Here is a 5,000-nt window from a genome sequence, read left to right on the forward strand (position 1 = left end):
AGCTCGGATCCCGGGACGCGACCGAAGTCGCCAACCGTTCACCTCGCCCAGGCCCGGCACGTCAGCCAGACCCGCTTCCCGACCAAGCCCGACACGCCCCGCTCCTCAGAGCCAATCCTTATTCCGAAGTTACGGATCCAATTTGCCGACTTCCCTTACCTACATTAATCTATCGACTAGAGGCTCTTCACCTTGGAGACCTGCTGCGGATATGGGTACGAACCGGCGCGACACCTCCACGTGGCCCTCTCCTGGATTTTCAAGGTCCGAGGGGAAGATCCAGACACCGCCGCAACTGCGGTGCTCTTCGCGTTCCAAACCCTATCTCCCTGCTAGAGGTTTCCAGGGAACTCGAACGCTTATACAGAAAAGAAAACTCTTCCCAGATCTCCCGACGGCGTCTCCAGGTCATTTTGGGTTACCCCGACGAACACTCTTACGAGGGCCCGAATGGTATGCGGTTCCGCTGCCGGGTTCCGGAATAGGAACCGGATTCCCTTTCGCCCAATGGGTGTGCATCTCTGCAACTACTTCTTATAAATTCGATTTAGCCATATTTAACAGTTTTGTTGTTGCTTTTTAACTGAGAGCTTTAGGACACCTCATTTACATAGGATTTCTCTTAGGGCTTAGGATCGACTGACTCGTGTGCAACGGCTGTTCACACGAAACCCTTCTCCACGTCAGTCCTCCAGGGCCTCGCTGGAGTATTTGCTACTACCACCAAGATCTGCACCGACGGCGGCTCCAGGCAGGCTCACGCCCAGACCCTTCTGCGCACACCGCCGCGACCCTCCTACTCGTCAGGGCTTCATGGAGGACCAAATTTTGTCCAGCCCCACTTGCCACTGACGGCGGAGTATAGGCGCGACGCTTCAGCGCCATCCATTTTCAGGGCTAGTTGCTTCGGCAGGTGAGTTGTTACACACTCCTTAGCGGATTCCGACTTCCATGGCCACCGTCCTGCTGTCTTAAGCAACCAACGCCTTTCATGGTATCCCATAAGCGTCGACTTAGGCGCCTTAACTCTGCGTTTGGTTCATCCCACAGCGCCAGTTCTGCTTACCAAAATTGGCCCACTTGGCACTCTGATCCAATAATAAAATCTCATGGCTTCATTTGATGCAAGCAAGCCAGAGATCTCACCCATTTAAAGTTTGAGAATAGGTTGAGGTCGTTTCGGCCCCAAGGCCTCTAATCATTCGCTTTACCAGATGAGACTCGCAATAACGTTCGAGCGAGTGCCAGCTATCCTGAGGGAAACTTCGGAGGGAACCAGCTACTAGATGGTTCGATTAGTCTTTCGCCCCTATACCCAGTTCCGACGATCGATTTGCACGTCAGAATCGCTACGGACCTCCATCAGGGTTTCCCCTGACTTCGTCCTGACCAGGCATAGTTCACCATCTTTCGGGTCCCAACGTGTACGCTCTAGGTGCGCCTCTTCTCGCAATGAGAACGAGACGCCCCGGGAGTGCGAGGCCTAATCGTAACGAGGCCCATCCTCCCTAGGTCGACGCAGAGGACGACATTCACTTTCATTTCGCCTTTAGGTTTATTTATATCCCAATGACTTGCGCACATGTTAGACTCCTTGGTCCGTGTTTCAAGACGGGTCCTGAGAGTACCCAAAGCAATAGCGTCGCCGACCGGTAATTCAAAGCTTGGCCAGTCCAAGGACTCCTCCTGCTAACAGCTGGCCAGACCCGGGGACGGCGCATAGTCCGTACATCCGGGTAATTATAACTGAACCTAGCTTGCGGCGGTCCTGACGCACACACATTCGAAAATGGATTGGTTGCGGCCTGATACCGTCTGAGTACCGTCGCGCAGTCGGCCAGGCAACCGAGGGTCTGTCACGAACACCGTTAAGGTGACGGACAGGCTCCGCCTCGGACCGTAGACCGACACGCAACGGGTCGCGACGTTCTACTAGGGGAGAAGTGCACGACTACCTCGCCGGAACATTCGCCGAAGGTGGTGTGCCCTCGCTAATGGAACCCGAAGGTCCATCCGGGGCATCGCGCACCAACGGGAGCCAGCGTTGTTGACGATGAATCTCCCCATTCGATCTTTTGGGTTTCTCAGGTTTACCCCTGAACGGTTTCACGTACTCTTGAACTCTCTCTTCAAAGTTCTTTTCAACTTTCCCTCACGGTACTTGTTCGCTATCGGTCTCGTGGTCGTATTTAGCCTTAGATGGAGTTTACCACCCACTTAGGGCTGCACTCTCAAGCAACCCGACTCTAAGGAGAGATCCTCCCGAAACGCGTACCGGTCACTACGGGCCTGGCACCCTCTATGGGTAAATGGCCCCATTCAAGATGGACTTGGACGCAATTCGATGTCTCGGGATAAACGGATCCTCCTGAACACTACATTTCCCAGCGGCGGTACCGCGGGATTCAGTGCTGGGCTCATTCCTGTTCGCTCGCCGCTACTAAGGAAATCCTAGTTAGTTTCTTTTCCTCCGCTTAATAATATGCTTAAATTCAGCGGGTAATCTCGCCTACTCTGAGGTCGTCAATTTCTTTGGTTTCATCGAAAGGTGAATAATGATGCTCGATGCAAAAAAAAAAAAAATAAACGAAAAGAAGCAAAAAAGCAAACACGTAGAGAAACTGTGCGTGAATCAACCTTTCGCATATTCAATTTTTCCTCCTCTCTCGTTTCAAAATGTTTGTATTTATCGTTCGATGAAACGAGCACAAGAGGGAAAAAAAAGTTGAGACACGACGTTCCCATAATTTTCGTGTTATTTCCTTTTTGCTTCAAACATTTTGCGGACTGCAGCTTCGTCGTATTGCTTTTATCAATTTTTAACAATTTCAAAGCGAAGACAACTCGCAAGACGATCCATTTCGTCTCGGTTCAATTTTAACGTCCGTCCGTATTATTTTTTGTTCCACAAGAGATTTCGAATAGGTTTCTTTATTTATCATCCCTTCTTTTCGAGCGCCACGGAAGCAAGAGGAAAAGCAAGAGCGAGAGAACATTTCGCGTATACTTCATTTAACAATTTTAACCAACACGCGATGTACTCCACACACCTCTTAGATTTAACAACTGCTTTTCTCTTCTTCTCCCCTTAGCGCAAGGGTAAACCCCATTTGTCTCTTCTTTGGAACGCAACAAAACTTTCGAGGACTGGACGACCGAGCGATGGTCGCGCGGTCTTCGCTTATCTTTAACAAACGAAGTAGTCCGTATGTATTCTAAATGTTGAAGCCTCCTAGAGCTTTAAGCCATGCGAGACATTGAAATGCTGTTTTAACGGGAGCATGCATAATTGCTGCAAACATACTTTTATCACAAGTTCTAGCCACGCCACGGAGGCTTCGAAGTTCCTTCACCATTCGCTTTCCTCTCTTTTGTTACACAGTTTCAGACTACGATCAGGGGTACCGAAACGCTGTATTGATTGTAAACAACCATTTTTATCTTGGAGCGGAGCGTTCCTTTACTCGTTAGATTTGTCTTGTCGCGTGTGTATTCGCTTTTTCGACGCTTTTTAACCATTTAACTTGTTTAGCGAAGCTAAACGCACAGACAGACAAAAAAAAAGGAACAGCATCGCGCGTCAAACAGCGACGACCCATCTGAAGCGATCTTTCATTTATACACCGTTTGTAAACAGAGAGATGTATAAAGCGCGGGGAATCATTCGAAACCCTGGGGCTATTCGAGCTTGCATTTCAGCAAATTATCATCTCAAACATTTCACTCGTTTGCTTTTTCTAAATTTATAGGAGAGCTTCTTTCGTTTATTTTTGACACACCTTTCGTAAATATCGTTTCTGGCAACGTCGGGAGCGTGGATTTCTACAAGTGAACAATCGCGCCGATCCGATAACTTCCAGCAGGATGGAGAATCTTTATAGATTATCTTCCGAGAACTCGGTGCTTTCACGGGCGGTCGTTTATAAATTTTAACGAACGACTCGCGCGCCGTGACGCACTTGCGCTAGTTCGAAGAGATATTTCGAAATTTGTTTTTCTCCTTTAACGGCCTGCATTTAGTGTATCGGTTGCGATTTTCGTCACATCGTTTCCACGACAAACGCCGACGAACTGCCCAACTATCGCTCGTACGTTGCGACTCTTTCTTTGTTTATCGTTCATTCATTCTTTCAATTTCGTTCGATAATCCCGCTCCGAAACGTTCTACTTTCGTTGAACGACGGCGAGATGTTTAGAAAGAAATGAATTACTCTTTTTTCGAGAAGCAAACGCAAGCAGTCTTTTGTTAAGAAAACGACCCTCAGCCAGGCGTGGTCCAGGAATTGTATCCGTGGACCGCAATGTGCGTTCGAAATGTCGATGTTCATGTGTCCTGCAGTTCACACGTTGACGCGCAATTAGCTGCGTTCTTCATCGACCCACGAGCCAAGTGATCCACCGTTCAGGGTAATCGTAAAATTTTGTATTTCAAACTCTTTAGATCTTTAGAGTGTTATTTTCATTATTAACACGCATCACATTCGATACCCACATCACTCTCCCACCCGGCGCGTGCGGGAGAGCGAATTCGGGCGTCGCCAACGTATTTGTTTGTTTGTTTGTTCGATCGTTGACGACACGATCGCGTCCAAGGACGGAAACCGTCGGAGAAACGCCCAGTGGCACGCTCCTCTCGACGGTCGGGCGTAAAGTACATTTAAAAACCTTGAAAAGTACGAACGCACACAAGGAATGCGAGCGCGCGTCCTGTCGCTGAATCGTGGGTTGCGAGATTCGAACAGACACACGGCCGGCGACGATCGGTCTAACTAATGGACACATAGTTTTTCAAAGACTCGCTATCGTCGCTTCTCAGCCGGTCCGTAAACAACACACATCGATCAGGCGGACGCACGAATCTTACCACGGTGCGTGTTTCGTAGATTCCAGGTTACCCGCAAGTACCTCTCTCTCCCTCTCGAAAGAGGAATCTCGATCCGTCCTTTTTGGACAATGGAGAAATCTTTTTATCGCAACACGGATGGCAAAGAAACAACCAA

General features: G+C 49.0%; 1 non-coding gene and 1 pseudogene across 1 annotated transcript; both read right to left on the minus strand.

The window, feature by feature from the left end:
* Positions 1-2,523, minus strand: part of LOC143307146 (large subunit ribosomal RNA) — a 4,611-nt pseudogene extending 2,088 nt beyond the window's left edge.
* A 1,732-nt stretch (positions 2,524-4,255) lies between these two features.
* Positions 4,256-4,410, minus strand: LOC143307158 (5.8S ribosomal RNA). Its single transcript, XR_013064365.1, has one exon. It is a non-coding gene; the product is annotated as a 5.8S ribosomal RNA (ribosomal RNA).
* Between the last annotated feature and the right edge of the window lie 590 nt (positions 4,411-5,000).

Source organism: Osmia lignaria, unplaced genomic scaffold, assembly GCF_051020975.1.
Source record: "Osmia lignaria lignaria isolate PbOS001 unplaced genomic scaffold, iyOsmLign1 scaffold0046, whole genome shotgun sequence".
NCBI classification, from domain to species: Eukaryota; Metazoa; Arthropoda; class Insecta; order Hymenoptera; family Megachilidae; genus Osmia; species Osmia lignaria.